Source organism: Chamaea fasciata, unplaced genomic scaffold, assembly GCF_029207755.1.
Source record: "Chamaea fasciata isolate MVZ Bird 193981 ecotype frontalis unplaced genomic scaffold, bChaFas1.0.hap1 SCAF_16, whole genome shotgun sequence".
NCBI classification, from domain to species: domain Eukaryota; kingdom Metazoa; phylum Chordata; class Aves; order Passeriformes; family Sylviidae; genus Chamaea; species Chamaea fasciata.
In genome coordinates, this window is record NW_027094101.1 from 9,659,148 (window position 1) to 9,667,170 (window position 8,023).

At 57.9% G+C, this 8,023-nt stretch overlaps 1 long non-coding RNA gene across 1 annotated transcript; it reads right to left on the reverse strand.

Moving 5' to 3' along the window:
* Positions 1 to 2,740: 2,740 nt before the first annotated feature.
* On the reverse strand, positions 2,741 to 6,215 carry LOC136297727 (uncharacterized). Its single transcript, XR_010723214.1, has 3 exons — positions 6,133 to 6,215; positions 3,880 to 4,029; positions 2,741 to 3,149 (listed from the first exon to the last, which is right to left on the reverse strand). It is a non-coding gene; the product is annotated as an uncharacterized lncRNA (long non-coding RNA).
* Between the last annotated feature and the right edge of the window lie 1,808 nt (positions 6,216 to 8,023).

Consider the following 8,023-nt stretch of genomic DNA (forward strand, 5'->3'; position numbering starts at 1 on the left):
CCAGCTGCAGGCCACAGCTGGATTGGGAATTCCAGAGTGCTTCTAACACCCTGGGGGATTTTACAGTCCCAAAAGCCCAGGGATGAGTCCCTGAGGATTTCCTGGAGCCACCTCTGTCTTTCCTGGCCAAGGGCTCACCATCAGCAGCCTCCGATGTCCCCCCAGTTATTCCTGCACCTCTGCTCATCCCTGAGCAGCCAGGGGTGTCCTGACGGCTCCTCACCTGCTCCTCACGAGCTCAGTGACTCCTGGAACCACAGTGACATTGGTGTTCATTGCTGAGCTCATTTAGAGTTAATTACACGGCAAACAGACATCCCCCTAAACGAGCTTGGAAGGATCCCAATCAGGGCTGGAGCAGCCCATCAGTGAGGATGGGAGTGCAGGAATTCCTCCTGCTGCTGCTCCGACACCCCCTGCTCACTTGAAGGCCCAAATCAATAATGTCATGTGGAGTGGAGGAGTTGTGGGATTATCCCTTCCCCTGACCCAGAGATGGGGCTCCTGAGGGGGGGTTTAAAGACCTTTATTCCATTTTCAGTCTCGTGTGAAGGGTGGGACGGTGCAGATGTCACGATTCATGCCATCACAATCAGAAGCCGAATCTCCTGTACAAATTTCCCAACAAACCCATTTCCCATGGGAATGAGGCACCAGCTCAGCTCTGAGGGAGGAGGGGAACATTAGGTGAGATGCGAGGCCAGGCGGGACAGGCTTGGAGCATCCTGGGACAGTGGGAGTTGTCCCTGCCCATGGCAGAGGTGACACTGGATGAGCTTTAATGTCCCTTCCCACCTAAACCACTCCGGGACTTCCCAATTCTCTAATTTCTTGTTTAAAATACACCTACAGCAGGCTACCAATAGTGCCACCGCATGGTTTAATCACATTTTTTTAGCCTAAAACCACACCCCTGGGGCACTTTTCCTTGGTGCAGGGCTGGGGGCTGTGCCAAAGGCACTGGGACAGCCCCGGGGTGGGACTGGGGAGCCTGGAAGGTGCAGCAGCACCCCCTGAATGAGGATGGAAAAGAAGGGGTGGAACCCCGAGGATGAGGATGGAGAAGGAGGAGTGGAACCCCGAGGATGAGGATGGCAGGGGAGAGCTGGCAGCCCCGAGGATGCTCTCCTCTCCCAGCACTGCGGTGGGACAGCCAGGAGAAGAGGCAGGACTGGCTCTGTGCCCTAAAACAGGCCCAGCTCGTCACCTTGGAGGGCAGAGCTGGAGAATCCTCTCCTAAACCGTCCCCAAAGCAGCTGGGAATCACACAGAGCTGTTCCCAATCCCACAGCTGGGACTCATCCTCCTTCCCCTGAGTCACGGCCACGAGCTCCCCGTGGCCGTGCCCAATCTCTGTGGGAAATGGCTTTTTCCAAGCAAATCATTTACAAGTTTCCTTTTTTTTTTTTTTTTTTTTTCTAGAGGAAAAAAAAACGCCCCAGACTCCATCCATTTAGGAGCAGGGGGTGTTTTCCTTGTTTTCCATTAAGGAATCCTGTTGCCAGGTGCAGATGGCCACATTTAGGAGTCCGTGGGGGTCTGGCATGCCTGCTGCTCATTCCGTGCACAGGTGGGGGGCAACTTTCATTTGGCTCAGCTTCAGCCAAATATCCAGTGGCCAAAGGGAGAGAAAGGTGTGGGATTGAGGGTTGGAACATCTGGAGCGGAGCCGAGCGACAGTGGGACACACAAAGTGAGGTTTGAAGGAAAAGGAAAAGGTCTCGGATGGATGGAGAGGAAAAAGGGGGTTCCAGAGGCTCCCTGGAAGCAGCAAGGAGGCTCCCAGTGTCCTTCCTTCAGGTGTTGGTGGGGTTGGGAGACAGGAGAAGACGTGGTGTCAAAGAGGGGCACGAAAGCCAGCGCTGGATCAAAGCTTGGCCTGCTGCACCCCCGGCCAAACCTCCCTCGGGAGGCAACGCAGACCCCGGAGTTTAATGTGTTAAAACCTGAATTTCAGAAGTAGCAGCAGAATCAGGCTCCCAGTTTAAGGCATAATTCTGAATTTTCAGCCCCACCAGACAGGGATGGTCCCAGTCCCTGGGCCAGCCTGGAGCTCTCATCCCTGGCAGTGCCCAAGGCCAGGCTGCACAGAGCTTGGAGCACCCTGGGACAGTGGAAGGTGGCCCTGCACAGCCAGGGGTGACACTGGGTGGGATTTAAGGTCCCTCCCAAGCCAAGCCACCTCAAGATCCTGTAACCCTCATTTCCCCAAGCCGTGGATGCACCAAACCAATGCTCGGGGGGCTGCTGGAGCAACAACCCCCCATTTTGGGTGAAAAACAGGCACTTTTCGGCAAAACCTGGGGTGTCGCCGGGGAGCCAGGAGCAGAACGGGAGCGCGGCAGGGCCGGCTCCAGCTGCAGGGCCCCGCCCAGCCCATCCCGCTCGTCTCTCATCATCTGGGATGCACATGCCAGAGCAACCAGCCGGGAAAGGCTGGAAAGGCTCCAGAGGGGGAGAGGGCGTGGGGCACTCAGGGCTCCCCCCCAGCCCCGGGGGCTGCAATTCCTCCTGCTCCAACAACCCGGGATTGCCCAAAACACCTCCGGCAGCGGCAGCGGGGTCTGCCTGCGGCCATCCCTCACACGCTCTGGGGGAAAAGCCCCATGAGGAACCAAAGCCTCCTGCCCATGGGGATCCCCCTCCCCGAGGGCTCTTGGCGCCTGTTCCCCGTAGGAGCAGCACGTGCTGTGTGACCCCGAGGGCCGTGTGTCCCCACCCCAAAAAGGCAGGTCCGCACTCGCCGGGGCGGCGGAAGGAGCCCGGCAGTGTCTGGAGCGGGGCTGATGACAGGAGTTTCAGGAAACCTCCTCAGGGAGCCCCAGGGACCCCAAAACAGCGTCCCCCGTGGCCTCCTGGAACCCACCAGCGTCCCACCATCCAAATGTTTGAGTGGCACAGTTTCTCTTGGCATTCCCCACTGGAGGCAGCTGGAGCAGCAGGTCCCGTCCCCACAGCAGGCTCATCCACCTGAGGCCTGCCCCTCTTCCCAAACACATCCCAGCAACTCCTGTGCCCATGGAATCCTCATGGATAAAGTCCTGGAGCCCCTGGAGCAGGGAAGAGCCAACAGCCCTCTCTGGAGGGAGCACAGGACCACGGAGATGGTTGTCCACACCTCGGGTCTCAGCCACCGCCACACTCAGCTCCTGAGCACAGATAAAAACAGGAGAGCCCAGAAATCCAAAATGCTGGGACAGGTTTTAGGATCAGGGGGTGAATCCCTGGCAGACCCCATGTCCCTCCTGCACCAGAGTCCCCGTGGCAGTGCTGAGGGGACGGGGACAGCCTGGCACAGGGGGCCAGTGCCTGGCACAGGGGGCCCGGATGTTCTCCAGGCACTTCCTCGGGATCTCACAGACAGGATTTGCATCCCAGTGCTGGACAGCTTTGGAGACAACTCAGTCAGGGGCTTAAATACAGGCCCCAGTGCCTGTCATCCCTGGAATTGGGACAAGCCTTTGGGATCTGCCCTGCTGTGCCTCCCAGAGCATCCCTGTCTCTTGTGTCACCCCCACCTTCGACTCTCACGGCTGTCAGAGCTTCTGGGAGCATCCAGAGCTGCCTGGTGGGATCTCAGGGGGGTTTCAGTGCTGGGAGTGCCCCACCCCACCCAGCAGAGAGCCAGGACACGGGGCCAGCCCCCCGCCCCCCCAGGCAGGCTCAGCCCTCAGGAACATCCCGTGGTCATTGTGAACCTCAGATCTTGGGCGTTATTAACAACACACGTGTGGGCCTGGCCTCCCCCGGGGGGCAACATCTGGGGCAGCACATCTGGGGGACATTGATCCCGGCCACCAGGGGCTGCAGCCCTCCCCCCCCCCAACCCCCCCCGGCCGGGGATGGGTCACATCTGAGCGCTTGATGTGGAGTCATTACCATCACAGACTTCCAGCCCAATTACCCCGCAGATGAAATCAAGAGCCGTCGGCCTCATTGTTCAACATCTGGAGCGCTGCAGCCGCGAACGCTCGGCCTCGTCCCCCTCCCCGGCCGCGGTGGCTTCATCTGGATGTGGTTTCCCTCAGCCTGGCACACGGGGGACGCAGAAAACACGCCCTGAGGACGAGCCCTGGCCCTCGGCTCTGCCCGCAGCAAGGAGGAGATGCCAATTTCCCACCCCAGCAGCTCCACCGGAGGTTTCCTCTCCCGGGCCATCCCAAGCCCAGGTGGGTCCCCACCCCAAACCTGTTCGCAGCTCCAGTTTTGCAACCAAACTGCTGCGGATCCCCCCCCCCCCCCCCCGACTGATTTCACACAAAGGTGCAATTATGCTTCGTTCGTACCCATTAACACGTCGCGGAGTTTGCTTTAGGAGGGGAATAAAAGGAATTGCATCAGAAATATTTGAGGTGCTGAAGTCAGCAGGCAGGTGTTGGGTGACTCTGCCAGCGCCAGCCCGAGCAGAAAGCTCCTAATCCCGGTGATTACAGCACATAAACACGGGGGTGGGGATGGGGCTCACACCCCGGGCAGTCCCCGGGGTCGGCTCGGCCCCGGAGCCTCACCGGGAGGTGTTGGCTGGAGGAGGAGAGGTTGATTTTCCTCAATGTCCCTCCCTTTGCTCCGCTTGAGGAGCGGCTCCACTGCAGGGTGGGCAGCAGGGATCTCCAGAGGAGCCCCAGGGCCAGCAGGGTCAGCCTTGGGCGGAGCGGGGATGGCCCTGGGTGCTGCAGGAGCATCATCCCCTGGGCAGTTCTGGTGTCTTCACGGTGTTTGCATGGCCTGAAAGACGGCCATCCATCCATCCCCTCATCCATCCATCCATCCATCCATCCATCCCCTCATCCATCCCTCATCCATCCCCTCATCCATCCATCCATCCATCCATCCATCCATCCCTCATCCATCCATCCATCCATCCCCTCATCCATCCCTCATCCATCCATCCATCCATCCATCCTTCCATCCATCCATCCCTCCATCCCTCCCTCCCCTCAGCACAGCCCCAGCAGGGACAAGCAGTGCCCTGGAGGCAGGCACCGAGCAGCAGAAGGAATTTGGGTTTCTTTTTCCCCCCCTCCGAACCCATCTGTCCTTAATTTCTTTGGGGGTTTCACTCCAAATTCTTCAGATTCTGCAGCAAATGCTTTGCAGTCCTCGGCCCCTCCGCGGCTGCCCAGCTCGGGGCTGCCTGCAACCGGAGCAGAGGGAAGGGAAAATCCCAACCCTGCACATTCCCAACAATAACCCGTGTCCAGGGATTGTTTGTTGATCCATGGGAATTTTTTGTTTGTTTGGTTGGTTTTTCTTGGCTGGTTATCTGCCGGTCCATCCCCCTCGCTGTTCCGGGGGCTGTGCCAGCCCGTCCCTCCGTGCCGCAGCAGGGGACAATGGATTTGGTGACAGGGGACACCAGACCCTGTTCCAGCCCACATCTCCCCGTGGCTGCATCCTGGTTTGCCAACTGCTGCATCGAATCCTGCCCGGAGGCTCTCCCTTCCCTCCTGGGGCAGATGCCGCCTTGCCAGAGCCCTGCTGGGAGGTGTTTCCATTTCCTCTTATCATTTGTAGCAACAAATCCCTCGTTTTGCCCTTATTTTGCAAATTACGAGGCGGTGGCTCCGAACTACACGCGGGTATCTGGGGTCTGGGGAGAGCAGCCGGCCCCGCGGTGCGATGTGCCCTGCAGTCGCTGCTAATTAGCCGCTAATTTTACGGGCTGCTTTATGGTTTGCAGTCACTGAAGCTTGCTCGTGGGCTGGAGCTCTCCCGGGGAGAGCCGGGCGGGTGGAGCAGGACCCCGGCGCCAGCGGAGTGATTTCCCCAGGATGCCGGGAACAGCCTGGGAAGCATCGGGAGGAGCTCAGAGCCTGGCCCAGGCTGAGCTCAGGTGGTCACTGCTGGCTTTGTTTGCTCCCAACTTCCCCGGGATCCAAAATATCCCACCCCACCATCCTGCTGTCCCAAAAGCGTAAACTCAGCCCCTGCACGACCCCGGATGGAAACAATCTTGCCCCGACAGTGACGAACCCACGCACAGGTTCAACTTGAGCCAAATTTTGAGGATTTAAACTGTGCCTTAGATTAACAAGAGAGCACAATTCCTCCCCGGAGCTTTGGTCCAAGCCCCGGGTTTGATAAGCATCAGGACACGGGCGCTGGCCTCAAAGGGAGAAATTAAACAAATACCTCACATATTTGGGCGACTCACACACGTGAGCAGCTGCGATTGAAGACAGGATCCGTCTCGCCCTGATCCTTCTCTCCCCTCGGCGGGTATTGGCAAATCCCAGCCCCGCCTTGTTCCCGTTTAATCCCCGCCTGGCACCGCCCAGGCTCGGCTTGGAAAGGCTCTGCCCGGTTCCTTCAGCCCCTGACCCCTCCCCGGCCCCCACAAACTGCCCCTTTCCAGTCCGAATTCCCGGGAAAGGAGCACAGCCCCGCAGTTCTGTCCCAGCACCCGGGGGGAGCTCATCAGGACAGTGTGTGTCAGCATCCCACACCTGGACACACGGACAGACAGACAGACATGGGATGTGCTGCCACAGGCAGCATCTCCTGCCTGGGTTACATCCCTGCCAGAACCTCGGTGCCTCACCCATCGGAGCCAGCAGCTCAAATTAATCCGAGATTAACTAATTTGGAGCCTGGCTTTGCATGGGATGCCTGCGAGATTGGGTTAGAGGCAGGGAAGTCGATTTCCAGCAGAGCTGGCAGCGACAGCCCCGGCCATAAAATCCCAAGACGTCAGAGGGGGAACAAAGATAGACTGTGATGCAGAAAAGATGCTCAAATTTAAAATAATCTGGGAGGAACGAGCGCAGCCCTGCAGACACACATGGCCCCAGCATCGCTCCCGAGAGCAGCTTTTCCTCTTTAAATAAACTGCACCACTCATTCCCTCCCCGGGGGTTTTCAAGGCTTTATTTTCCACCTAATAATGACGCAGTTTCAAACCCTCGTCCCCTCCCAGGTGCTCTGGGAAGCTCCCACCTCATCCCAAACATAACTCGGAGGTGACCTCTGAGCACCCAGAGCCAGAGCCCGCGGTGCCGGAGCAAATGTAGGAATTCTTGGCAGTCTTCCCACAGCTCCCCTCCTCCTGAAATGAAGGGATCGAGCCACAACAACGCCTGCATCTGAATTAAAACGAGCTCTATTTACTGGTCATGCTAATTGAATTAGATGAACTCCAGGCTGGAGGATAAGCAGAACCTGCCCTCACGGTTCCTGGGTTTACTCTCATTTTTTACTGTTTTACAAACGCTCAAAGTGGGACTTTGGAGCAGAGGAATTTGGTCCTGGGCAGTTTTCATCCTGCCCTAGCGAGGCTGGGTGGGAATTCGATGGGAATTTGGGGATTGTGGTGTGGAAGGGGTGGTGGATCCAATGCTAAGGCTGTGTTTCCTCCTCTGGAGCTAGGGTGCAGAGCCCCATGGCAGTGCCAGGCTGTGGTGGCAGTGCCCGGGGTGACACCAGTGTCACAAAGTGTCACAGAGGGGTGGGAGCAGCTTCTCCCCCCATCCCAAACCCCATATCTCTGTAGGGCAGGACCAGCCTCACCCCGTGGCTGCTGCAGGATCCCTTCCCCCGGTGCCATCCCAAAGGGCACAGCACCCACCCGAAATCCGGGGCACCCAAGGGCTCCCTGAAGGGCCAGGACAGAGGTGTGGGTGGGGAAGGAGAGCACCCCACAGCCCCCAACGTCGTCAAGACAAACTTAATTCGAAAAATCCGGGCAGGAAGCTTCAATAAGCCCAGAGGAGTCACACTCCCCGTATCCAAGCGCACAAAAGCTGGACATGTAAGACACGAAGAAAACGCTGTCGGGGCAGGCCAGTGCCAGCCAGCAAATCTGTAACAGTGGGAACATGAAATATTAATCACCGGTGCATAAAACAATAGGGAAAAGCTGCCTTTTGGGGCAGCCATCCATCCTCACTCAGCAGGGAACATCAAGAGACACTAATGCCATACAGGTTCTGCTTAAATATTTGCCTGCCCTAATGGTCACGCAAGAAGCATTCGCTTTGAAGTTGAAAATAGACTGTAAATGTCTTTTGTGTGAGATGAAACATGA